This window comes from Ambystoma mexicanum, chromosome 7q, assembly GCF_040938575.1.
Source record: "Ambystoma mexicanum isolate Mex_15411 chromosome 7q, UKY_AmexF1_1, whole genome shotgun sequence".
In the NCBI taxonomy this organism is placed as follows: domain Eukaryota; kingdom Metazoa; phylum Chordata; class Amphibia; order Caudata; family Ambystomatidae; genus Ambystoma; species Ambystoma mexicanum.
The window spans coordinates 923,744,473-923,772,159 of NC_090941.1; positions in this window are offsets into that span (position 1 = coordinate 923,744,473).

The window sequence follows — 27,687 nt, forward strand, 5'->3', positions numbered from 1 at the left end:
AGTTTATTTGCCATTGGATCTGACAGGAAATGTGCACACTCTTGCAACGTCCAATAGAGCATTCTTTAATTGTCTTAGTAAATGGTGTACCAACAAAAGACAAAAGAATTCAGCAACAACTCGTGGACGTACATATAGTTAGACAAGCCTTGCAATATCTGAAAGACAATAATGAATACTACAAAGAAATAAATATTGAAGAAAGCTTAAGGGAAAAAACTGAAATAATTCAAGAGTCATCAGAAACTGGTCAACTTCTGGATCCTGCTGCAGTATCTACTCTTTTGGACCATTACGCAATTCATCCATTGCACTCTAATGAAAGCATAGATGATGCACTGGAAACTTACCAAATGCAACAAACCAAAGGGTCACCAATGAGCATATGGGAAAAAAGTATAGAAGCATGTGCTTTTCCACTGCTATTTCCTGCTGGCAAAAGGAGGAAGATACGATGATAGACCCACTCAGATAACAGCATCAGAATACCGCTCATTACGAATGTATCCTGCAGATCCCAGATTTAGACAAAATGTGGAATACATATTCCACCTACTCTTTGAAAGTAAACTAGCAACCCTATGTTACAGAGTTGCACACATTTTGAAAGCTGGATCCCACTTTAAAAATAAGTCAGCTATGCAATTAATACAAAAAGTGCAAGAAAAAGATGAGGTTTTACAATCAAGTATAACAAATCTGTTTGCAAACATACGTGGTACGAAAGAGTACTGGTTCCGACGGCGCAGAGATGTACGTTGTATGATGAGAAACCCTGGACCACCCACTTGGTTTGTTACATTAAGTTGTGCAGAATATGCATGGGAAGATTTACATGATTTCCTACGCATATCAAACAACAAAACCAACATAGATATACTAACACCTGGAGAACTTTGCTCTCTAGATCCTGTTAATGTTTCAAGATAGTTCCACCATTGTTTCATTGCTATGCTACACTTTATTTGTAATAAAACTGTTCCTCCCCTTGGAGAAGTGCAACACTTCTTTTGGAGAATAGAATACCAAGCCAGAGGAGCAACACATATCCACATGCTTTTGTGAATTAAAGGTACACCTAAACTGTTTTGCAGTTCATCCAAATTTATGTCACTTGTGAAATCCCTTCACAAAGGACACATAGTGACCTTCATGGACAGATTGTACAATTTCAAAGACACAAATGTGGCAAATATTGTCGTCGCAAATACAAAAGCAAAGGTAAATAGTACACCAAATGCTGCTTTGGTTTCCCTGGACCAGTTACAGAAACTGGTGAAGTGAACAACTTCATGTATTTAGTTCGACATAGTGTTAAAGGTAAATCACCTAAGAACACGTATTACATAAAAAGAAGGGAAGAATCAAAATATAACAATGATTACAATGCAATCATTGCGCTCTTATGGAATGCAAACATAGATGTGCAGTACATTGCAGACAATTCCACTGCAGTCGCACGATATGTTACAGCCTACTTAACAAAAGCAGAAAAAACAGAGCTTCAAGACCTCTGGAATGACCTATCATCAGACAAAACACTATCTCAAAAATTGTACAGCCTAGGCATAAAAATGCTCTCCCATAGAGAATTTGGCGACTATGAAGCTGCAGATCGTTTAACCGGTAATGCTTTGTATGGAAAATTTGACAATATAGTATGGCTAAGTCTTGGTCCTGCTAAATCTAGAAAAAGAGTTCTCAAATCATATGATGACATAGAAACAATTGCCAAAAATGATCCCAACAGCCAAGACATTTTACAAAACAATTTACTGGACACATACTACCCGAACAGGAGTACCACTTTCGAAACCATATGTCTATACCACATAGCCCAAAACTTTACATACAAAAAAAATATAAAACCCGATGAAAGCAAAGCTAGATATAGAGTGACAGATTGTGAAGGCAGTTTAGTGAAACTTACCAAACAAAGCTGAATTAATCATGTGAAATTGTCATTAAAAACTCCTCAACAGAAAGAACTATATTACATGTCCCTGCTCCAACTTTTTAAACCATGGAGAAAAGAGGAAGTTATGCTATATAACTATGACTGCTATGAAGACGCTTTCAAAGCAAATGAAAGTGCTATCACCGATGTGAACTTTACCCAGTACAAAACAAGGTTACAAAATGAACAGCAACACGAAGAAGAACTGCAGGCCCAACTAGATAAGGACACTTCCGACAGTAGTCAACCTTCTGTAACAGGAAGTCAAGAACCACTAGGAAAGCCACTAATAGCAAATGAGGCAGAATTAGCTATGACAGAAGTGGAAAACACCATGTGTCATTATAAAGAAGATATAGAAGACTTAACTATACTACAATCAAAACTTAACAAAGAACAGCGCACCATTTTTGAAGAAGTAACAAAAGAAATTGCACATGGTGTACAACATGAAAATAAAGATTGTACCTGCCAAAATTACAAACCTATATTGCTGTATGTCAGTGGTGAAGCTGGTTCAGGGAAAACATTCTTAATCAAAATCATCAGCAAGTTCCTTCAACAATTGACAAACAACAAACTTAGCTGTTGTAACTGCCCCCACAGGTTTAGCTGCCTAAAACGTAGGTGGTATCACTTTACACCGATTACTACTCCTTCCAGTAAAACACCATAGGAAATTAGACTATTACAAATTTTCTGCAGAAGCTGCAATGGAACTACGCAGAGTGTTAAAACAAATTAAAATGCTACTAATAGATGAGGGGAGCATGGTCTCCAACCTAGTGTTGGCTTTGATTCACCTCAGATTGCAAGAAGTACTTAAAACAAACTACAAAGAACTATTTGCAGGGAAACACATAGATGAAGTGAGCATGGTCTCCAACCTAATGTTGGCTTTGATTCACCTCAGAATGCAAGAAGTACTTAAAACAAACTACAAAGAACTCTTTGCAGGGAAACACAATATATATATATATATATATATATATATATATATATATATATATATATGTATATATATATATATGTATATATATTACATGGCCACGGTAGCGGCCATGTAGTTATGGTTAAGTTGCTGTTTCCATAGGAAGAGCACTTTTTGGGCGGCTTATAACTTCGCTCTCCCTGGACGGATCCTCACCAAACTTTGCAAAAAAAGTATTTGGGTCACTCTGAATTTTTTGCAAAGTTTGGTGAGGATCGTCCAAGGGGGGAAAAGTTATAGGGGGGGTCCCAAAACTTTTTTTTTCACATAGACATAATGGGAAAAAACGTTGCTCACGCCTACAGCCCAAACCGCTGGACGGATTTACACCAAATTAGCGGCAGGAGCGGCGGCTTGGTCCCGAAAGCGTGCTTTGCTTTATTTGGTGTAAATCCGTCCAGTAGTTTTTAAAAAAATGACAAAAATGTAAGTGAAAAAAATTAGTGATATCTGTGTTTGCTTCGCGGACACACTTCCCTGTTCGTTCCGCGGACAGGACGGTGATTGGGCAAGCAGCTTGCGTGATGTCCGCGGACATCTGACGTGCTCTCTCATTGGATGCGTGAAAGCGTGCAGTGCGTCTGGCTTAAGAGACGCCCGCCATCTTTGTTCCTCGCATGAGAGGCTTTGTATCCCGCCTGCACAGTAAGTCCCCCACCCCCGCTCATGCCCGTGTCTGTCTCTTGTTCCTCCCACCCCCGCTCATATCTGTGTGTCTTTCTCCCTCCCGCCCACCGCTGGCTCATGTCCGTGTATCTTTCTCCCTCCCTCCTGCCCACCCCCCGCTCATGTCTGTGTGTCTTTCTCCCTCCCGCCCACCCCCCACTCATGTCCGTGTGTCTTTCAAACTCCCGCCCACCCACCGCTCATGCCCCGCTCGTCTCTCCCAACTGCCCACCCCCTCTCTTGCCCCGTGTGTCTCTCCCACCCCCGTGTGTCTCTCCCACCCGCTGCTCATGTCTGTGTGTTTCTCCCCACCCACCCCCTGCTCATGTCCGTGTGTCTCTCCCCACCCGCCGCCCACCCCCCGCTCATGCCCCGTGTGTCTCTCCCCCTCCCGCCCACCCCCGCTCATGTCCGTGTGTCTCTCCCCACCCGCCGGCCACCCCCCGCTCATGCCCCATGTGTCTCTCCCCCTCCCGCCGACCCCGCTCATGTCCGTGTGTCTCTCCCCACCCGCCTCCCACCCCCCACTCATGTCCGGTGTGTCTCTCTCCCTCCCTCCACCCCTGCTCATGCCCCATGTGTCTCTACCCCTCCCGCCCACCCCCCCGCTCATGCCCCACATGTCTCTCTATCCCCTTCCCCCAACCCTCACTCATGCCCCGTGTGTCTCTCTCCCTCCCCCCACCCATGCCCCGTGTGTCTCTCCCCCTCCCGCCCACCCCCGCTCATGCCCCACGTGTCTCTCCCCTTCCCCCACCCCCCGCTCATGCCTCGTGTGTCTGTCTCCCTACCCCCCACCCCCGCTCTTGTCCCGTGTGTCTGTCTCCCTCCCTCCCACCCCCGCTCTTGCCCTGTGTGTCTTTCCCCCTCCCGCCCACCCCCGCTCTTGACCCGTGTGTCTTTCCCCCTCCCGCCCACCCCCGCTCTTGCCCCGTGTGTCTTTCCCCCTCCTGCCAACCCCCGCTCTTGCCCCGTGTGTCTTTCCGCCTCCCACCTACCCCCGCTCTTGCCCTGTGTGTCTTTCCCCCTCCAGCCCACCCCCGCTCTTGCCCCGTGTGTCTTTCCCCCTCCCGCCCACCCCTGCTCTTGCCCCGTGTCACTTTCCCCCTCCTGCCCACCCCCGATCTTGGCCCGTGTCTCTTTCCCCCTCCCGCCCACCCCCGCTCTTGGCCCGTGTCTCTTTCCCCCTCCTGCCCACCCCCGCTCTTGCCCCGTGTCTCTTTCCCCCTGCCGCCCACCACCGCTCTTGCCCCGTGTCTCTTTCCCCCTCCCGCCCACCCCCGCTCTTGCCCCGTGTCTCTTTCCCCCTCCCGCCCACCCCGCTCTTGCCCCGTGTCTCTTTCCCCATCCCGCACACCCCCGCTCTTGCCCCGTGTCTCTTTCCCCCTCCCGCCCACCCCCGCTCTTGCCCCGTGTCTCTTTCCCCCTCCCGCCCTCCCCCGTGTATCTTTCTCCCTCCCGCCCACCCCCGCTCTTGCCCTGTGTCTCTTTCCCCCTCCCGCCCACCCCTGCTCTTGCCCCGTGTCTCTTTCCCCCTCCCGCCCACCCCCGCTCTCGCCCCGTGTCTCTTTCCCCCTCCTGCCCACCCCCGCTCTTGCCCCGTGTATCTTTCCCCCTCCCGCCCACCCCCGCTCTTGCCCCGTGTGTCTTTCCCCCTCCCGCCCACCTCCACTCTTGCCCCGTGTCTTCCCCCTCCTGCCCACCCCCACTCTTGCCCCGTGTCTTTCCCCTTCCCGCCCACCCCCACTCTTGCCCCCTCTTGCCCCGTGTCTTTCCCCCTCCCTCCCATCTCCGCTCTTGCCCCGTGTCTTTCCCCCTGCCGCCCACCCACACTCTTGCCCTGTGTTTTTCGGCCTCCCGCCCACCCCCGCTCTTGCCCCATGTCTTCACCCTCCCGCCCACCCCCACTCTTGCCCCGTGTCTTTCACCCTCCCGCCCACCCCCGCTCTTGCCCGTGTCTTTCACCCTCCCGCCCACCCCCGCTCTTGCCCTGTGTCTTTCGACCCTCCGGCCCACCCCCGCTCTTGCCCCGTGTCTATCACCCTCCTGCCCACCCCCGATCATGCCCCGTGTGTCTCTCTCCCTCCCCCCCACCCCCCGCTCATGCCGCGTGTGTCTCTCTCCCTCCCCCCACCCCCTGCTCATGCCCTGTGTGTCTCTCTCCCCTTACCCCCACCCCCCGCTCATGCCCCGTGTGTCTCTCTCCCTCCCCCCACCCCCACTCATGCCCCGTGTGTCTCTCTCCCTCCCGCCCACGCCCGCTCAAGCCCCGTGTGTCTCTCTCCCTCCCACCCACCCCCCGCTCATGCCCCATGTCTGTCTTCTGTCCCCCCGCTCATGCCCCGTGTCTGTCTCCTGTTCTCTCCACACCCCGCTCATGCCCCATGTCTGTGTCCTGTTACCCCCACCCCCTTGCTCATGCTCCGTGTCTATCTCCTGTTGCCCCCCACCCCTCCCGCTCATGCCCCGTGTCTGTCTCCTCTTCCCCCCACCCGCTCATGTCCCGTGTCTGTCTCCTGTTCCCCCACACGCTCATGACCCGTGTCTCTCTCTTGTTGCCCCCCACCCCCCGCTCTTGCCCCGTCTTTGTCTCCTGTTCTCCCCACCCCCTGCTCATGCCCCGTGTCTTTTTCCTGTTCCTCCCACCCCCTGCTCATGCCCCGTGTCTGTCTCCTGTTTCCCCCCACCGCCCCTCTCATGCCCCGTGTCTGTTCTCCCCACCCCCCGCTCATGCCCGTGTCTTTTGTTCCCCCCCACCCCCCGCTCATGCCCCGTGTCTGTCTCCTGTTCCCCCCACCCCTCGCTCATGCCCCGTGTCGGTCTCCTGTTCCCCCCCACCCCCGCTCATGCCCCGTGTCTCTCCTGTTGCCCCCCACCTCCCGCTCATGCCCCGTGTCTGTCTCTTGTTGCCCCCCACCCCCGCTCATGCCCGGTGTCTGTCTCATGTTGCCCCCCACCCCTCGCTCATGCCCCGTGTCTGTCTCCTGTTGCCCTCCACCCCCCACTCATGCCCCGTGTCTGTCTCTGTTGTTCCCCCCACCCCCCGCTCATGCCCCGTGTCTGTCTCCTGTTCCCCCCACCCTCCGCTCATGCCCCGTGTCTCTCTCCTGTTGCCCCCCACCCCCCACTCATGCCCCATGTCTGTCTCCTGTACCCCACCGCCCGCTCATGCCCCGTGTCTGTCTCCTGTTGCGCCCCCCGCTCATGCCCCGTGTCTGTCTCCAGTTCCCCCCACCCGCTCATGTCCCGTGTCTCTCTCCTGTTGCCCCCCACCCCCCGCTCATGCCCCGTGTCTGTCTCCTGTTGCCCCCCACCCCCCTCTCATGCCCCGTGCCTGTCTTCTGTTCTCCCCACCCCCCGCTCATGCTCCGTGTCTGTCTCCTGTTCCCCCCCACCCCCTGCTCATGCCCCGTGTCTGTCTCCTCTTGCCCTCACCCCCCTTCATGCCCCGTGTCTGTCTCCTGTTGCCCCCCACCCCCGCTCCTGCCCTGTGTCTCTCTCCTGTTGCCCCCCACCCCCCGCTCATGCCCCGTGTCTGTCTCTTTTGTTCCCCCCACCCCCCGCTCATGCCCTGTGTCTGTCTCCTGTTCCCCCCACCCCCCGCTCATGCCCCGTGTCTCTCTCCTGTTGCCCCCCACCCCCTGCTCATGCCCTGTGTCTGTCTCCTGTTGCCCACCACCCCCTGCTCATGACCCGTGTCTGTCTCTGTTGTTCCCCCACTGCCCGCTCATGCCCCGTGTCTGTCTCCTGTTCTCCCCACCCCCCGCTCATGCTCTGTGTCAGTCTCCTGTTCCCCCCCACCCCCCGCTCATGCCCCGTGTCTGTCTCCTGTTGCCCCCCACTCCACGCTCATGCCCCGTGACTGTCTCCTGTTCTCCACACCCCCCGCTCATGCTCTGTGTCAGTCTCCTGTTCCCCCCCCGCTCATGCCCCGTGTCTGTCTCCTGTTGCCCCCCACCCCCCGCTCATGCCCCGTGTCTGTCTCCTGTTGCCCCCCACCTCCTCGCTCATGCCCCGTGTCTGTCTACTGTTCTCCCCACCCCCCGCTCATGCCCTGTGTCTGTCTCCTGTTCCTCCCACCTCCGCTCATGCCCTGTGTCTGTCTCCTGTTGCCCCCCAACCCCCGCTCATCCCCCGTGTCTGTCTCCTGTTCTCCCCACCCCCCGCTCATGCTCTGTGTCAGTCTCCTGTTCCCCCCCACCCCCGGCTCATGCCCCGTGTCTGTCTCCTGTTGCCCCCCACCCCCCGCTCATGCCCCGTGTCTGTCTCCTGTAGCCCCCCACCCCCCGCTCATTCCCCGTGTCTGTCTCCTGTTGCACCCCACCCCCGCTCATGCCCTGTGTCTGTCTCCTGTTGCCCTCCACCCCCTGCTCATGCCCCGTGTCTGTCTCCTGTACCCCCCCACCCCGCTCATGCCCTGTGTCTGTCTCTGGTACCCGCCACCCCCCACTCATGCCCCGTGTCTGTCTCCTGTTGCCCCCCCACTCATGCCCCGTGTCTGTCTCCTGTTCCCCCCACCCACTCATGTCCCGTGTCTCTCTCCTGTTGCCCGCCAACCCCCGCTCATGCCCCGTGTCTGTCTCCTGTACCCCCACCCCACGCTAATGCCCCGTGTCTCTTTCCTGTTGCCCCCAACTCCCCCGCTCATGCCCCGTGTCTGTCTTCTGTTCCCCCCACCCCCCGCTCATGCCCCGTGTCTGTCTCCTGTTCCCCCCACCCCCCGCTCATGCCCCGTGTCTGTCTCCTGTTGCCCCCACCCATGCCCCGTGTCTGTCTCCTGCATTCCCCCACCCCCGCTCTTGCCCCTTGTCTTTCACCCTCCCGCCCACCCCCGCTCTTGCCCCGTGTCTTTCACCCTCCCGCCCACCCCCGCTCTTGCCCTGTGTCTTTCAACCTCCCGCCCACCCCCGCTCTTGCCCCGTGTCTATCACCCTCCTGCCCACCCCCGATCATGCCCCGTGTGTCTCTCTCCCTCCCCCCCACCCCCGATCATGCCCTGTGTGTCTCTCTCCCTCCCCCCCACCCCCCGCTCATGCCGCGTGCGTCTCTCTCCCTCCCCCCGCTCATGCCCTGTGTGTCTCTCTCCCCTTACCCCCACTCATGCCCCGTGTGTCTCTCTCCCTCCCGCCCACGCCCGCTCAAGCCCCGTGTGTCTCTCTCCCTCCCACCCACCCCCCGCTCATGCCCCATGTCTGTCTTCTGTCCCCCCGCTCATGCCCCGTGTCTGTCTCCTGTTCTCTCCACACCCCGCTCATGCCCCATGTCTGTGTCCTGTTACCCCCACCCCCTTGCTCATGCTCCGTGTCTATCTCCTGTTGCCCCCCACCCCTCCCGCTCATGCCCCGTGTCTGTCTCCTCTTCCCCCCACCCGCTCATGTCCCGTGTCTGTCTCCTGTTCCCCCACACGCTCATGACCCGTGTCTCTCTCTTGTTGCCCCCCACCCCCCGCTCTTGCCCCGTCTTTGTCTCCTGTTCTCCCCACCCCCTGCTCATGCCCCGTGTCTTTTTCCTGTTCCTCCCACCCCCTGCTCATGCCCCGTGTCTGTCTCCTGTTTCCCCCCACCGCCCCTCTCATGCCCCGTGTCTGTTCTCCCCACCCCCCGCTCATGCCCGTGTCTTTTGTTCCCCCCCACCCCCCGCTCATGCCCCGTGTCTGTCTCCTGTTCCCCCCACCCCTCGCTCATGCCCCGTGTCGGTCTCCTGTTCCCCCCCACCCCCGCTCATGCCCCGTGTCTCTCCTGTTGCCCCCCACCTCCCGCTCATGCCCCGTGTCTGTCTCTTGTTGCCCCCCACCCCCGCTCATGCCCGGTGTCTGTCTCATGTTGCCCCCCACCCCTCGCTCATGCCCCGTGTCTGTCTCCTGTTGCCCTCCACCCCCCACTCATGCCCCGTGTCTGTCTCTGTTGTTCCCCCCACCCCCCGCTCATGCCCCGTGTCTGTCTCCTGTTCCCCCCACCCTCCGCTCATGCCCCGTGTCTCTCTCCTGTTGCCCCCCACCCCCCACTCATGCCCCATGTCTGTCTCCTGTACCCCACCGCCCGCTCATGCCCCGTGTCTGTCTCCTGTTGCGCCCCCCGCTCATGCCCCGTGTCTGTCTCCAGTTCCCCCCACCCGCTCATGTCCCGTGTCTCTCTCCTGTTGCCCCCCACCCCCCGCTCATGCCCCGTGTCTGTCTCCTGTTGCCCCCCACCCCCCTCTCATGCCCCGTGCCTGTCTTCTGTTCTCCCCACCCCCCGCTCATGCTCCGTGTCTGTCTCCTGTTCCCCCCCACCCCCTGCTCATGCCCCGTGTCTGTCTCCTCTTGCCCTCACCCCCCTTCATGCCCCGTGTCTGTCTCCTGTTGCCCCCCACCCCCGCTCCTGCCCTGTGTCTCTCTCCTGTTGCCCCCCACCCCCCGCTCATGCCCCGTGTCTGTCTCTTTTGTTCCCCCCACCCCCCGCTCATGCCCTGTGTCTGTCTCCTGTTCCCCCCACCCCCCGCTCATGCCCCGTGTCTCTCTCCTGTTGCCCCCCACCCCCTGCTCATGCCCTGTGTCTGTCTCCTGTTGCCCACCACCCCCTGCTCATGACCCGTGTCTGTCTCTGTTGTTCCCCCACTGCCCGCTCATGCCCCGTGTCTGTCTCCTGTTCTCCCCACCCCCCGCTCATGCTCTGTGTCAGTCTCCTGTTCCCCCCCACCCCCCGCTCATGCCCCGTGTCTGTCTCCTGTTGCCCCCCACTCCACGCTCATGCCCCGTGACTGTCTCCTGTTCTCCACACCCCCCGCTCATGCTCTGTGTCAGTCTCCTGTTCCCCCCCCGCTCATGCCCCGTGTCTGTCTCCTGTTGCCCCCCACCCCCCGCTCATGCCCCGTGTCTGTCTCCTGTTGCCCCCCACCTCCTCGCTCATGCCCCGTGTCTGTCTACTGTTCTCCCCACCCCCCGCTCATGCCCTGTGTCTGTCTCCTGTTCCTCCCACCTCCGCTCATGCCCTGTGTCTGTCTCCTGTTGCCCCCCAACCCCCGCTCATCCCCCGTGTCTGTCTCCTGTTCTCCCCACCCCCCGCTCATGCTCTGTGTCAGTCTCCTGTTCCCCCCCCACCCCCGGCTCATGCCCCGTGTCTGTCTCCTGTTGCCCCCCACCCCCCGCTCATGCCCCGTGTCTGTCTCCTGTAGCCCCCCACCCCCCGCTCATTCCCCGTGTCTGTCTCCTGTTGCACCCCACCCCCGCTCATGCCCTGTGTCTGTCTCCTGTTGCCCCCCACCCCCTGCTCATGACCCATGTCTGTCTCTGTTGTTCCCCCACCCCCCGCTCATGCCCCGTGTCTCTCTCCTGTTGCCCTCCACCCCCTGCTCATGCCCCGTGTCTGTCTCCTGTACCCCCCCACCCCGCTCATGCCCTGTGTCTGTCTCTGGTACCCGCCACCCCCCACTCATGCCCCGTGTCTGTCTCCTGTTGCCCCCCCACTCATGCCCCGTGTCTGTCTCCTGTTCCCCCCACCCACTCATGTCCCGTGTCTCTCTCCTGTTGCCCGCCAACCCCCGCTCATGCCCCGTGTCTGTCTCCTGTACCCCCCACCCCACGCTAATGCCCCGTGTCTCTTTCCTGTTGCCCCCAACTCCCCCGCTCATGCCCCGTGTCTGTCTTCTGTTCCCCCCACCCCCCGCTCATGCCCCGTGTCTGTCTCCTGTTCCCCCCACCCCCCGCTCATGCCCCGTGTCTGTCTCCTGTTGCCCCCACCCATGCCCCGTGTCTGTCTCCTGCATTCCCCCACCCCCGCTCTTGCCCCTTGTCTTTCACCCTCCCGCCCACCCCCGCTCTTGCCCCGTGTCTTTCACCCTCCCGCCCACCCCCGCTCTTGCCCTGTGTCTTTCAACCTCCCGCCCACCCCCGCTCTTGCCCCGTGTCTATCACCCTCCTGCCCACCCCCGATCATGCCCCGTGTGTCTCTCTCCCTCCCCCCCACCCCCGATCATGCCCTGTGTGTCTCTCTCCCTCCCCCCCACCCCCCGCTCATGCCGCGTGCGTCTCTCTCCCTCCCCCCGCTCATGCCCTGTGTGTCTCTCTCCCCTTACCCCCACCCCCTGCCCTGTGTGTCTCTCTCCCTCCCCCCACCCCCGCTCATGCCCCGTGTGTCTCTCTCCCTCCCGCCCACCCCCGCTCAAGCCCCGTGTGTCTCTCTCCCTCCCACCCACCCCCCGCTCATGCCCCGTGTGTCTCTCTCCCTCCCACCACCCCCCGCTCATGCCCCGTGTATCTCTCTCCCTCCCTCCACCCCCGCTCATGCCCATTGTGTCTCTCTCCCCTTCCCCCACCCCCCGCTCATGCCCCATGTCTGTCTTCTGTCCCCCCCGCTCATGCCCCGTGTCTGTCTCCTGTTCTCTCCACACCCCGCTCATGCCCCATGTCTGTGTCCTGTTACCCCCACCCCCCGTTCATGCCCCGTGTCTATCTCCTGTTGCCCCCCACCCCTCCCGCTCATGCCCTGTGTCTGTCTCCTCTTCCCCCCACCCGCTCATGCCCCGTGTCTGTCTCCTGTTCCCCCCACACGCTCATGACCCGTGTCTCTCTCTTGTTGCCCCCACCCCCTGTTCATGCCCCGTCTTTGTCTCCTGTTCTCCCCACCCCCTGCTCATGCCCCGTGTCTTTTTCCTGTTCCTCCCACCCCCTGCTCATGCCCCGTGTCTGTCTCCTGTTCCCCCCACCGCCCCGTTCATGCCCTGTGTCTGTTCTCCCCACCCCCCGCTCATGCCCGTGTCTGTTGTTCCCCCCACCCCCCGCTCATGCCCTGTGTCTGTCTCCTGTTCCCCCATCCCTCGCTCATGCCCCGTGTCTGTCTCCTGTTCCCCCACCCCCGCTCATGTCCCGTGTCTCTCCTGTTGCCCCCCACCCCCGCTCATGCCCCGTGTCTCTCCTGTTGCCCCCCACCTCCCACTCATGCCCCGTGTCTGTCTCCTGTTGCCCCCCACCCCCGCTCATGCCCCGTGTCTGTCTCATATTGCCCCCCACCCCCCGCTCATGCCCCGTGTCTGTCTCCTGTTGCCCTCCACCCCCGCTCATGCCCCGTGTCTGTCTCTGTTGTTCCCCCCACCCCCGCTCATGTCCCGTGTCTGTCTCCTGTTCCCCCCACCCCCCGCTCATGCCCCGTGTCTCTCTCCTGATGCCCCCCACCCCCCGCTCATGCCCCATGTCTGTCTCCTGTACCCCCCACCGCCCACTCATGCCCTGTGTCTGTCTCCTGTTGCGCCCCCCGCTCATGCCCCATGTCTGTCTCCAGTTCCCCCCACCCGCTCATGTCCCGTGTCTGTCTCCTGTTGCCCCCACCCCCCTCTCATGCCCCGTGTCTGTCTTCTGTTCTCCCCACCCCCCGCTCATGCTCCGTGTCTGTCTCCTGTTCCCCCCCACCCCCTGCTCATGCCCTGTGTCTGTCTCCTGTTCCCCCCATCCCCCGCTCATGCCCCGTGTCTCTCTCCTGTTGCCCCCACCCCTGCTCATGCCCCGTGTCTGTCTCCTGTACCCCTCACTCCGCGCTCATGCCCGTGTCTCTCTCCTGTTGCCCCCCACACCCCTGCTCATGCCCCGTGTCTGTCTCCTGTTGGCCCCCACCCCCTCGCTCATGCCCCGTGTCTGTCTCCTGTTCTCCCCACCCCCCCGCTCATGCCCTGTGTCTGTCTCCTGTTCCTCCCCCCCGCTCATGCCCTGTGTCTGTCTCCTGTTGCCCCCCACCCCCTGCTCATGACCCGTGTCTGTCTCTGTTGTTCCCCCACCCCCGCTCATGCCCTGTGTCTGTCTCCTGTTCCCCCCATCCCCTGCTCATGCCCCGTGTCTCTCTCCTGTTGCCCCCCACCCCCCGCTCATGCCCCGTGTCTGTCTCCTGTTGCCCCCCACCCCCCTCTCATGCCCCGTGCCTGTATTCTGTTCTCCCCACCCCCGCTCATGCTCCGTGTCTGTCTCCTGTTCCCCCCCACCCCCTGCTCATGCCCCGTGTCTGTCTCCTCTTGCCCTCACCCCCCTTCATGCCCCGTGTCTGTCTCCTGTTGCCCCCCACCCCCGCTCCTGCCCTGTGTCTCTCTCATGTTGCCCCCCACCCCCCGCTCATGCCCCGTGTCTGTCTCTTTTGTTCCCCCCACCCCCCGCTCATGCCCTGTGTCTGTTTCCTGTTCCCCCCACCCCCCGCTCATGCCCCGTGTCTCTCTCCTGTTGCCCCCGACCCCCTGCTCATGCCCTGTGTCTGTCTCCTGTTGCCCACCACCCCCTGCTCATGACCCGTGTCTGTCTCTGTTGTTCCCCCACCGCCCGCTCATGCCCCGTGTCTGTCTCCTGTTCTCCCCACCCCCCGCTCATGCTCTGTGTCAGTCTCCTGTTCCCCCCCACCCCCCGCTCATGCCCCGTGTCTGTCTCCTGTTGCCCCCCACTCCACGCTCATGCCCCGTGTCTGTCTCCTGTTCTCCACACCCTCGCTCATGCTCTGTGTCAGTCTCCTGTTCCCCCCCCGCTCATGCCCCGTGTCTGTCTCCTGTTGCCCCCTACCCCCCACTCATGCCCCGTGTCAGTCTCCTGTTGCCCCCCACCCCCCGCTCATGCCCTGTGTCTGTCTCCTGTTGCCCCCCACCTCCTCGCTCATGCCCCGTGTCTGTCTACTGTTCTCCCCACCCCCCGCTCATGCCCTGTGTCTGTCTCCTGTTCCTCCCACCCCCGCTCATGCCCTGTGTCTGTCTCCTGTTGCCCCCCAACCCCCGCTCATCCCCCGTGTCTGTCTCCTGTTCTCCCCACCCCCCGCTCATGCTCTGTGTCAGTCTCCTGTTTCCCCCCACCCCCGGCTCATGCCCCGTGTCTGTCTCCTGTTGCCCCCCACCCCCCGCTCATGCCCCGTGTCTGTCTCCTGTTGCCCCCCACCCCCCGCTCATTCCCCGTGTCTGTCTCCTGTTGCACCTCACCCCCCGCTCATGCCCTGTGTCTGTCTCCTGTTGCCCCCCACCCCCTGCTCATGACCCATGTCTGTCTCTGTTGTTCCCCCACCCCCCGCTCATGCCCCGTGTCTCTCTCCTGTTGCCCCCCACCCCCCGCTCATGCCCCGTGACTGTCTCCTGTACCCCCCCACCCCGCTCATGCCCTGTGTCTGTCTCTGGTACCCGCCACCCCCCACTCATGCCCCGTGTCTGTCTCCTGTTGCCCCCCCACTCATGCCCCGTGTCTGTCTCCTGTTCCCCCCACCCACTCATGTCCCGTGTCTCTCTCCTGTTGCCCGCCAACCCCCGCTCATGCCCCGTGTCTGTCTCCTGTACCCCCCACCCCACGCTAATGCCCCGTGTCTCTTTCCTGTTGCCCCCAACTCCCCCGCTCATGCCCCGTGTCTGTCTTCTGTTCCCCCCACCCCCCGCTCATGCCCCGTGTCTGTCTCCTGTTCCCCCCACCCCCCGCTCATGCCCCGTGTCTGTCTCCTGTTGCCCCCACCCATGCCCCGTGTCTGTCTCCTGCATTCCCCCACCCCCGCTCTTGCCCCTTGTCTTTCACCCTCCCGCCCACCCCCGTTCTTGCCCCGTGTCTTTCACCCTCCCGCCCACCCCCACTCTTGCCCTGTGTCTTTCAACCTCCCGCCCACCCCCGCTCTTGCCCCGTGTCTATCACCCTCCTGCCCACCCCCGATCATGCCCCGTGTGTCTCTCTCCCTCCCCCCCACCCCCGATCATGCCCTGTGTGTCTCTCTCCCTCCCCCCCACCCCCCGCTCATGCCGCGTGCGTCTCTCTCCCTCCCCCCACCCCCCGCTCATGCCCTGTGTGTCTCTCTCCCCTTACCCCCACCCCCTGCCCCGTGTGTCTCTCTCCCTCCCCCCACCCCCGCTCATGCCCCGTGTGTCTCTCTCCCTCCCGCCCACCCCCGCTCAAGCCCCGTGTGTCTCTCTCCCTCCCACCCACCCCCCGCTCATGCCCCGTGTGTCTCTCTCCCTCCCACCACCCCCCGCTCATGCCCCGTGTATCTCTCTCCCTCCCTCCACCCCCGCTCATGCCCATTGTGTCTCTCTCCCCTTCCCCCACCCCCCGCTCATGCCCCGTGTCTGTCTCCTGTTGCGCCCCCCGCTCATGCCCCATGTCTTTCTCCAGTTCCCCCCACCCGCTCATGTCCCGTGTCTGTCTCCTGTTGCCCCCATCCCTCGCTCATGCCCCGTGTCTGTCTCCTGTTCCCCCACCCCCGCTCATGTCCCGTGTCTCTCCTGTTGCCCCCCACCCCCGCTCATGCCCCGTGTCTCTCCTGTTGCCCCCCACCTCCCACTCATGCCCCGTGTCTGTCTCCTGTTGCCCCCCACCCCCGCTCATGCCCCGTGTCTGTCTCATATTGCCCCCCCACCCCCCGCTCATGCCCCGTGTCTGTCTCCTGTTGCCCTCCACCCCCCGCTCATGCCCCGTGTCTGTCTCTGTTGTTCCCCCCACCCCCGCTCACGTCCCGTGTCTGTCTCCTGTTCCCCCCACCCCCCGCTCATGCCCCGTGTCTCTCTCCTGTTGCCCCCCACCCCCCGCTCATGCCCCATGTCTGTCTCCTGTACCCCCCACCGCCCACTCATGCCCTGTGTCTGTCTCCTGTTGCGCCCCCCGCTCATGCCCCATGTCTGTCTCCAGTTCCCCCCACCCGCTCATGTCCCGTGTCTGTCTCCTGTTGCCCCCACCCCCCTCTCATGCCCCGTGTCTGTCTTCTTTTCTCCCCACCCCCCGCTCATGCTCCGTGTCTGTCTCCTGTTCCCCCCCACCCCCTGCTCATGCCCTGTGTCTGTCTCCTGTTCCCCCCATCCCCCGCTCATGCCCCGTGTCTCTCTCCTGTTGCCCCCACCCCTGCTCATGCCCCGTGTCTGTCTCCTGTACCCCCCACTCCGCGCTCATGCCCGTGTCTCTCTCCTGTTGCCCCCCACACCCCTGCTCATGCCCCGTGTCTGTCTCCTGTTGGCCCCCACCCCCTCGCTCATGCCCCGTGTCTGTCTCCTGTTCTCCCCACCCCCCCGCTCATGCCCTGTGTCTGTCTCCTGTTCCTCCCACCCCCGCTCATGCCCTGTGTCTGTCTCCTGTTGCCACCCACCCCCTCCTCATGCCCCGTTTCTGTCTCCTGTTCTCCCCACCCCCCGCTCATGCTCGGTGTCTGTCTCCTGTTCCCCCCACCCCCCGCTCATGCCCTGTGTCTGTCTCCTGTTGCCCCCCACCCCCCGCTCATGCCCCGTGTCTGTCTCCTGTTGCCCCCCACCCCCCGCTCATGCCCCGTGTCTGTCTCCAGTTGCACCCCCCCGCTCATGCCCTGTGTCTGTCTCCTGTTGCCCCCCACCCCCCGCTCATGCCCTGTGTCTGTCTCCTGTTGCCCCCCACCCCCTGCTCATGACCCATGTCTGTCTCTGTTGTTCCCCCACCCCCCGCTCATGCCCCGTGTCTCTCTCCTGTTGCCCCCCACCCCCCGCTCATGCCCCGTGTCTGTCTCCTGTACCCCCCACCCCGCTCATGCCCTGTGTCTGTCTCTGGTACCCGCCACCCCCCACTCATGCCCCGTGTCTGTCTCCTGTTGCCCCCCCACTCATGCCCCGTGTCTGTCTTCTGTTCCCCCCACCCACTCATGTCCCGTGTCTCTCTCCTGTTGCCCGCCAACCCCCGCTCATGCCCCGTGTCTGTCTCCTGTACCCCCCACCCCACGCTAATGCCCCGTGTCTCTTTCCTGTTGCCCCCAACTCCCCCGCTCATGCCCCGTGTCTGTCTTCTGTTCCCCCCACCCCCCGCTCATGCCCCGTGTCTGTCTCCTGTTCCCCCCACCCCCCGCTCATGCCCCGTGTCTGTCTCCTGTTGCCCCCACCCATGCCCCGTGTCTGTCTCCTGCATTCCCCCACCCCCGCTCTTGCCCCTTGTCTTTCACCCTCCCGCCCACCCCCGTTCTTGCCCCGTGTCTTTCACCCTCCCGCCCACCCCCGCTCTTGCCCTGTGTCTTTCAACCTCCCGCCCACCCCCGCTCTTTCCCCGTGTCTATCACCCTCCTGCCCACCCCCGATCATGCCCCGTGTGTCTCTCTCCCTCCCCCCCACCCCCGATCATGCCCTGTGTGTCTCTCTCCCTTCCCCCCCACCCCCCGCTCATGCCGCGTGCGTCTCTCTCCCTCCCCCCACCCCCCGCTCATGCCCTGTGTGTCTCTCTCCCCTTACCCCCACCCCCTGCCCCGTGTGTCTCTCTCCCTCCCCCCACCCCCGCTCATGCCCCGTGTGTCTCTCTCCCTCCCGCCCACCCCCGCTCAAGCCCCGTGTGTCTCTCTCCCTCCCACCCACCCCCCGCTCATGCCCCGTGTGTCTCTCTCCCTCCCACCACCCCCCGCTCATGCCCCGTGTATCTCTCTCCCTCCCTCCACCCCCGCTCATGCCCATTGTGTCTCTCTCCCCTTCCCCCACCCCCCGCTCATGCCCCGTGTCTGTCTCCTGTTGCGCCCCCCGCTCATGCCCCATGTCTTTCTCCAGTTCCCCCCACCCGCTCATGTCCCGTGTCTGTCTCCTGTTGCCCCCATCCCTCGCTCATGCCCCGTGTCTGTCTCCTGTTCCCCCACCCCCGCTCATGTCCCGTGTCTCTCCTGTTGCCCCCCACCCCCGCTCATGCCCCGTGTCTCTCCTGTTGCCCCCCACCTCCCACTCATGCCCCGTGTCTGTCTCCTGTTGCCCCCCACCCCCGCTCATGCCCCGTGTCTGTCTCATATTGCCCCCCACCCCCCGCTCATGCCCCGTGTCTGTCTCCTGTTGCCCTCCACCCCCCGCTCATGCCCCGTGTCTGTCTCTGTTGTTCCCCCCACCCCCGCTCACGTCCCGTGTCTGTCTCCTGTTCCCCCCACCCCCCGCTCATGCCCCGTGTCTCTCTCCTGTTGCCCCCCACCCCTCGCTCATGCCCCATGTCTGTCTCCTGTACCCCCCACCGCCCACTCATGCCCTGTGTCTGTCTCCTGTTGCGCCCCCCGCTCATGCCCCATGTCTGTCTCCAGTTCCCCCCACCCGCTCATGTCCCGTGTCTGTCTCCTGTTGCCCCCACCCCCCTCTCATGCCCCGTGTCTGTCTTCTGTTCTCCCCACCCCCCGCTCATGCTCCGTGTCTGTCTCCTGTTCCCCCCCACTCCCTGCTCATGCCCTGTGTCTGTCTCCTGTTCCCCCCATCCCCCGCTCATGCCCCGTGTCTCTCTCCTGTTGCCCCCACCCCTGCTCATGCCCCGTGTCTGTCTCCTGTACCCCCCACTCCGCGCTCATGCCCGTGTCTCTCTCCTGTTGCCCCCCACACCCCTGCTCATGCCCCGTGTCTGTCTCCTGTTGGCCCCCACCCCCTCGCTCATGCCCCGTGTCTGTCTCCTGTTCTCCCCACCCCCCCGCTCATGCCCTGTGTCTGTCTCCTGTTCCTCCCACCCCCGCTCATGCCCTGTGTCTGTCTCCTGTTGCCACCCACCCCCTCCTCATGCCCCGTTTCTGTCTCCTGTTCTCCCCACCCCCCGCTCATGCTCGGTGTCTGTCTCCTGTTCCCCCCACCCCCCGCTCATGCCCTGTGTCTGTCTCCTGTTGCCCCCCACCCCCCGCTCATGCCCCGTGTCTGTCTCCTGTTGCCCCCCACCCCCCGCTCATGCCCCGTGTCTGTCTCCAGTTGCACCCCCCCGCTCATGCCCTGTGTCTGTCTCCTGTTGCCCCCCACCCCCTGCTCATGACCCGTGTCTGTCTCTGTTGTTCCCCCACCCCCGCTCATGCCCTGTGTCTGTCTCCTGTTCCCCCCATCCCCTGCTCATGCCCCGTGTCTCTCTCCTGTTGCCCCCCACCCCCCGCTCATGCCCCGTGTCTGTCTCCTGTTGCCCCCCACCCCCCTCTCATGCCCCGTGCCTGTATTCTGTTCTCCCCACCCCCCGCTCATGCTCCGTGTCTGTCTCCTGTTCCCCCCCACCCCCTGCTCATGCCCCGTGTCTGTCTCCTCTTGCCCTCACCCCCCTTCATGCCCCGTGTCTGTCTCCTGTTGCCCCCCACCCCCGCTCCTGCCCTGTGTCTCTCTCCTGTTGCCCCCCACCCCCCGCTCATGCCCCGTGTCTGTCTCTTTTGTTCCCCCCACCCCCGCTCATGCCCTGTGTCTGTCTCCTGTTCCCCCCACCCCCCGCTCATGCCCCGTGTCTCTCTCCTGTTGCCCCCCACCCCCTGCTCATGCCCTGTGTCTGTCTCCTGTTGCCCACCACCCCCTGCTCATGACCCGTGTCTGTCTCTGTTGTTCCCCCACCGCCCGCTCATGCCCCGTGTCTGTCTCCTGTTGCCCCCCACTCCACGCTCATGCCCCGTGTCTGTCTCCTGTTCTCCACACCCTCGCTCATGCTCTGTGTCAGTCTCCTGTTCCCCCCCGCTCATGCCCCGTGTCTGTCTCCTGTTGCCCCCCACCCCCCACTCATGCCCCGTGTCAGTCTCCTGTTGCCCCCCACCCCCCGCTCATGCCCTGTGTCTGTCTCCTGTTGCCCCCCACCTCCTCGCTCATGCCCCGTGTCTGTCTACTGTTCTCCCCACCCCCTGCTCATGCCCTGTGTCTGTCTCCTGTTCCTCCCACCCCCGCTCATGCCCTGTGTCTGTCTCCTGTTGCCCCCCAACCCCCGCTCATCCCCCGTGTCTGTCTCCTGTTCTCCCCACCCCCCGCTCATGCTCTGTGTCAGTCTCCTGTTTCCCCCCACCCCCGGCTCATGCCCCGTGTCTGTCTCCTGTTGCCCCCCACCCCCCGCTCATGCCCCGTGTCTGTCTCCTGTTGCCCCCCACCCCCCGCTCATTCCCCGTGTCTGTCTCCTGTTGCACCCCACCCCCCGCTCATGCCCTGTGTCTGTCTCCTGTTGCCCCCCACCCCCTGCTCATGACCCATGTCTGTCTCTGTTGTTCCCCCACCCCCCGCTCATGCCCCGTGTCTCTCTCCTGTTGCCCCCCACCCCCCGCTCATGCCCCGTGTCTGTCTCCTGTACCCCCCCACCCCGCTCATGCCCTGTGTCTGTCTCTGGTACCCGCCACCCCCCACTCATGCCCCGTGTCTGTCTCCTGTTGCCCCCCCACTCATGCCCCGTGTCTGTCTCCTGTTCCCCCCACCCACTCATGTCCCGTGTCTCTCTCCTGTTGCCCGCCAACCCCCGCTCATGCCCCGTGTCTGTCTCCTGTACCCCCCACCCCACGCTAATGCCCCGTGTCTCTTTCCTGTTGCCCCCAACTCCCCCGCTCATGCCCCGTGTCTGTCTTCTGTTCCCCCCACCCCCCGCTCATGCCCCGTGTCTGTCTCCTGTTCCCCCCACCCCCCGCTCATGCCCCGTGTCTGTCTCCTGTTGCCCCCACCCATGCCCCGTGTCTGTCTCCTGCATTCCCCCACCCCCGCTCTTGCCCCTTGTCTTTCACCCTCCCGCCCACCCCCGTTCTTGCCCTGTGTCTTTCACCCTCCCGCCCACCCCCGCTCTTGCCCTGTGTCTTTCAACCTCCCGCCCACCCCCGCTCTTGCCCCGTGTCTATCACCCTCCTGCCCACCCCCGATCATGCCCCGTGTGTCTCTCTCCCTCCCCCCCACCCCCGATCATGCCCTGTGTGTCTCTCTCCCTCCCCCCCACCCCCCGCTCATGCTGCGTGCGTCTCTCTCCCTCCCCCCACCCCCCGCTCATGCCCTGTGTGTCTCTCTCCCCTTACCCCCACCCCCTGCCCCGTGTGTCTCTCTCCCTCCCCCCACCCCCGCTCATGCCCCGTGTGTCTCTCTCCCTCCCGCCCACCCCCGCTCAAGCCCCGTGTGTCTCTCTCCCTCCCATCCCACCCCCTGCTCATGCCCCGTGTGTCTCTCTCCCTCCCACCACCCCCCGCTCATGCCCCGTGTATCTCTCTCCCTCCCTCCACCCCCGCTCATGCCCATTGTGTCTCTCTCCCCTTTCCCCACCCCCCGCTCATGCCCCATGTCTGTCTTCTGTCCCCCCCGCTCATGCCCCGTGTCTGTCTCCTGTTGCGCCCCCCGCTCATGCCCCATGTCTGTCTCCAGTTCCCCCCACCCGCTCATGTCCCGTGTCTGTCTCCTGTTGCCCCCACCCCCCTCTCATGCCCCGTGTCTGTCTTCTGTTCTCCCCACCCCCCGCTCATGCTCCGTGTCTGTCTCCTGTTCCCCCCCACCCCCTGCTCATGCCCTGTGTCTGTCTCCTGTTGCCCTCACCCCCCGCTCATGCCCCGTGTCTGTCTCCTGTTGCCCCCCACCCCCCGCTCCTGCCCTGTGTCTCTCTCCTGTTGCCCCCCACCCCCCGCTCATGCCCCGTGTCTGTCTCTTTTGTTCCTCCCACCCCCCGCTCATGCCCTGTGTCTGTCTCCTGTTCCCCCCATCCCCCGCTCATGCCCCGTGTCTCTCTCCTGTTGCCCCCACCCCTGCTCATGCCCCGTGTCTGTCTCCTGTACCCCCCACTCCGCGCTCATGCCCGTGTCTCTCTCCTGTTGCCCCCCACACCCCTGCTCATGCCCCGTGTCTGTCTCCTGTTGGCCCCCACCCCCTCGCTCATGCCCCGTGTCTGTCTCCTGTTCTCCCCACCCCCCCGCTCATGCCCTGTGTCTGTCTCCTGTTCCTCCCACCCCCGCTCATGCCCTGTGTCTGTCTCCTGTTGCCCCCCACCCCCTCCTCATGCCCCGTGTCTGTCTCCTGTTCTCCCCACCCCCCGCTCATGCTCGGTGCTCGGTCACTGATGACATCACATGTCTGGCTCACTCTTTTTTCTTTTGCTGACATATCTAGGCCACATGTTTTTCTTCAGTAACAGTCAGAAACTAAACATTTTATTTTATTTGTAGACGTATCCTTCAAGTAGGTTCTTACAGTAATTCTGTTAGAGTCCAGTCACATCATATGAAACATATACATACGGGAAGACACAAGCTTAAAAGACAGCAATCCTTTTTGTGCATAAAGATAATCAATAGACTTATGAGCACTTTCTGATAGTTCTGTTGTTTTTTTTTTATGGCTGTACTTTCCCTGTGGGTCCAATCACATCAAGTGATACATATACATAGGGTGAATAGCAGCTTTGAAACAGAGCAATCATTTATTTGCATGAAAATAATCAGTTAAGTTATGAATTGTTTCTGCTACTACTTGTGCTTTTTTGCTAACTTCACTTTCCCTGTATATACCTGTAACGCTCACCTGATTCTCGCAGAGGCGCCGGTCTTGACTGGGCGACTACCGTATCTTCAAAGGTGATGTGTAGCACCCGGTTGGCTCTTTGGGCTGGACCTCTGTGCACTGTATGCCTGACGTGTAGAGTAAGATGTCTGCAGATAGAAAATATGGGGTTAATGAACTGGGGTTATTGGGGTGTCCCTATCTCTTTCCTCTTCTCCTCTCCTGTAGACCCCCAAAGGTTAACGCTCTCACCTTAGGTAAATGAATGCCGAGCTCTCCATCTGCCTCGAGGCAGGGTGCTGTAACCAGTTTCTTCACTGGATAGGTAGCGCAGGCCTCTTGACTTCAGAGGACTGCTGTCCGTCGTTTACTGCACGAACGGTAAGTTTCGAGTCATTCAAATGTCTTTAAAGTCTTTAGTAATGATGTCTCTTGTTTTGCAGGGTTCCGGCGATGGCGGATGACGGGCTGAAGTGAGTTGAAGATGGAGCCCGTGTGATGAATAGAAGCGCCTGGAAGCACGTAAGTAAGCGCTTGTTGCCTGCTTCACTATGCGCTCTAACTGTCTTTTTATTTTGCAGGTACGAGTTCGGAGCGGCTGCAGGGTGCCGGAATACCCACTGGATTAGATGTGGAAAGGAGTAATGGCACGTGAGTATTAAAGTTCCCCAATGTCTTTAAACGCACCTTGTTTTGTCTTTCAGATGCGGGATGCAGCGCCGAAGGCCTCCGGAGCGTACGAAGAGTAGGTAAGCCTTTGCCTTTCAGATGCCGGAATGCTAACCTGTTCTTTCTTGTCTTTATAGGTGTTGCTGAAGACTGGATTCAGGATGGTAAGCCTTTGCCTTTCAGATGCCGGAATGCTAACCTGTTCTTTCTTGTCTTTATAGGTGTTGCTGAAGACTGGATTCAGGATGGTAAGCCTTTTTCCTTAGGCCCAGGACCGGATGCAGAAGACACGATGAGCGTTCTGCTGCAGAGGTTGCAGAATAACGCAAAGCAAGATTCATCCACCGGGTGTGGTTTAAATAGCCTCCTGTAGTGCTTAGGTGTCTCCTTCCACAGCCACGCCTAAGTAAGAAAAGAGTTCCTGGTAAGAAAAGAGTTCCTGCCTTCCAGAAGAGTTCCAGTGTTCTGAATCTAGGGAGTGGCTCCAGCCCCACCCAACAGGAAAAGTAGTTCCAAACAGAAGAGGATCAGAGGCTCAACTGGCAGGCAAGTAAGCAGCATGGTCTGCTGAAGGTAAGTCCACCCAAGCATTATGAGCCCGGCGCTTCCAGCGCTGGGACTGGGCATATTTATGAGCCTGGTGCCACTGGCGCCAGGACTGGGTCCAAAAGGTCCCAATTGGGACTGGTTGGCACTCGGAATGGATCTGCTTCCAAGGGAGTTGGGAAAACCCTGACCTTTTGGAAGCAGAGATCATGACAGTACCCCCCCTCAAGGCCCCTCCCAAACCGGGCTTCTCTGGGGGTTTTGGCTTGTCAGGAAATGTTCGGTGAAATCTTTTGATTAAGCGAGGAGCGTGGACATATTCAGCAGGTTCCCAGGATCTCTCTTGGGGGCCGTAGCCTTTCCAGTCAATTAGGTAGAATAGTTTAGATTTGGAGATCTTGGAGTCCAGAATGCTTTTGACTTCAAACTCGAGTTCTCCATCCACTAGGATAGGTTTTGGAGATTTGGTTAGACGGGTTTGAGGTTGCACGGGTTTTAATAGAGAGACGTGGAAGACTGGATGTATCTTCATGTGCGGGGGCAAGTCCAACTTGACCGCTACTGGGTTTACTATGGTAGTGATGGAATAGGGACCAAGGTATCTTGGGTTGAATGTGCGTGGCCCTTTTAGAGATAGATATTTGGTGGATAACCAGACTTGATCCCCTACTTGATAGTGAGGGGCTTCCTTCCGATGTTGATCTGCTCCTTTCTTGTATTGTTCTTTAGCCCTTTGAAGGTGAGAAACAGCTTCCTTAAAGGCTTGGGTGATTGTAGAATGCAGGTAGTCTACTGCTGGTGTTTCAAGATCTTGGAGGGGATCCAACTCCGAGGTTCGAGGGTGACTGCCGTACAAAAGAAAAAACGGGGTTTTCCCAGTTCCCGAATGGACAGAGTTATTGTAGGCATATTCGGCTATCCAAAGGATATCTTTCCAAGTTTTTTCAGTTTGTTGCAGCATGCAGCGTAAATACTGTTCCAGAGTTTGATTGGTCCTCTCGGTTTGTCCGTCGGTCTGAGGGTGGTGACTGGTCGATAGTCTCACATCAATTTGAGCCGACCGACAGCAACTTCGCCAAAAATGAGAAATAAATTGACTACCTCGATCCGAAATTAGAACCGAAGGAAAACCGTGCAGTCGGACGATGTTTTCGAGAAATTCTCGGGCCAGAGTTGCTGCTGTTGGCAAGCCTTTGAGCGGAATGAAATGCGCCATCTTGGAGAATAAGTCCACGATTACTAGAATCGTATTGTATCCGGAGCATGGAGGTAGATCGGTGATGAAGTCCATAGAAAGCGTATGCCAAGGGCGAGGTGGGATGTCAATAGGGCGTAAGAGGCCTGCTGGTCTTTCCTTTTGACTCTTGTTTTGGGCGCATACTCCACAGGACATTATAAAGTCTCTGATATCTTTTTTCCAAGACGGCCACCAGAAGTAGCGCTTGATCTTTTCTGAGGTCTTGGCTATACCGGGATGACCTTCCATTAAAGAGTCGTGATAACAAGAGATTACTTTTTTCTGTAAATCTGTGCTGGGTAGGTATAATCGTTCTTGGAAATACAATAAGTTGTCCTTTACTGCAAAGTCCTTTCCCTGCAGATGCCAATTCTGTATGTCTGCTGGAGTTACAAGTTGCCTGGCTTTATCCTTAACTTCCTCTATGGATTCTGTGGCGATTACACCCAGAATTCTTTGTTCGGGAATGATTGGTACAGGTTTAGGGTTGACCAAGTGTTCTTCCACTCCCATCCGAGAAAGGGCATCGGCTTTACCGTTCTTTGTACCAGGTCGATAGGTAATTATGAAGTCAAACTCGGAAAAGAATAATGCCCAACGGAGTTGTCTAGAGGATTGGGCTTTTGCGGTCTTCAAATATTGCAGGTTTCGGTGATCCGTAATCACAGTAACGGTGTGTCGGGCCCCCAGCAGATAATGCCGCCAAGCCTTAAAGGCAGACTTGATAGCCAGAAGTTCCTTGTCAGTAATCGTGTAATTGATTTCAGGAGGCGAGAATTTGCGGGACCAAAATGCCACGGGATGCAACTGATTGGTTACCGGGTCCTTTTGTGATAGAACTGCCCCCATGGCAAGGCTTGAAGCATCAGTTTCCACGATGTAGGGGAGTTCGGGGCGAGGGTGTTTTAAGATTGGTGCAGAGATAAATTTAGTCTTCAAATCCTGGAAAGCTTGTTCCGCCTCGGTAGACCATTCAAAACGTTTGTTTTTCTTTAACAAGGCAGTGATGGGCTGGACTATTCGAGAGAATTCGGGGATAAACCTGCGGTAAAAGTTAGCGAAGCCTAACATGCTTTGCACACCTTTTACGGAGGATGGTGATGGCCATTTGAGAACTGCATCGACCTTCTTTGAATCTATACGCACTCCGCCAGGTGATAATATGAATCCCAAGAATTCAACTTCAGTCACGTTGAAAACACATTTTTCCAACTTAGCGAAAAGTTTGTGTTGACGCAATCTTTCGAGGACCATTTTCACGTGTTTCCGATGTTCAGATTCCGATGAAGAATAAACGAGGATGTCGTCAATGTAAACAACAACACATACATCTATGAGCTCTCTGAGGACATCGTTTATAAAATATTGAAAGGCGGCCGGGGCATTGCAAAGTCCGAAGGGCATGACCTGATATTCAAATAGCCCATACTTGGTGCGGAAGGCCGTCTTCCATTCATCGCCCTCTTTTACTCGTACCAAGTGGTAAGCTCCTCTAAGATCCAGCTTTGTATATATGCATGCTTTTCTGACTTGGTCCAGGAGTTCAGGGATCAAAGGTAACGGATATCTATTCTTAACGGTGATCTGGTTCAGGGAGCGATAATCGATACAAGTTCTAAGGTCTCCTTCCTTTTTTGGAACGAAGAACAAAGCTGAAGAAGCAGGGGACTTGGAAGGACGAATAAACCCATTTGCCAGGTATTGATCCAGGTATTGTCGAAGGTGAAGGTTCTCAGGCTCGGTGAGGGCATAAATTCTACTACAAGGAGGAGTAGATCCAGGTATCAGGTCTATCTGGCAGTCATAAGACCTATGAGGAGGTAGAGAGTTAGCCTGATCCTTCCGGAAAACATCTTGGTATTCTAGGTATTCGGGAGGTAACTGGGGAGTCTCTGAAGAAATTGCGGCCAGTGCAACACCAGGTGGAGGGTGACAAGTAGAGACACATTCTGGAAACTGGACCGTTCTTGCTCGCCAATCGATCAGAGGATTGTGTTTCTCTAACCAAGGTATTCCTAGAATAATCTGAAACTGAGGGGCCTTGATCACATCGAACACGATCTTCTCATGGTGTCCATCTTGACTTACTAGCGTCACCTCTTGAGTGGTATGCGTTACTGGCCCGGAGGCTATCTCCGTACCATCCACCGTAGTAATGACGTCCTTTACAGCCTTGGGACAAAGAGTTAGATTCATCCTCAAAACCATTTCATGATCCACATAATTGCCGATGGCACCGCTGTCGACGTAAGCTTCAATTGCATGTAATCGATCCGGATTATCAGGGCTAATGAGGACCATAGGTATCACGAAATGCGAGGTCACGGAACTGGTTTTCACGCTCGGCAAGAGGACCTCTATTCTTGTCGGGCGAGGTCGTTTCCCTGCTCAGAGTTTGTAACTTTGGTAACTGCAGCTCCTACTGCCTTCTTGGCAGGTTTCACCGGACAGTCTCGAAGAAAGTGCCCTGAGTTTCCGCAATATAGGCATAATTGCAACTGTTTCCTCCTTTCCCGC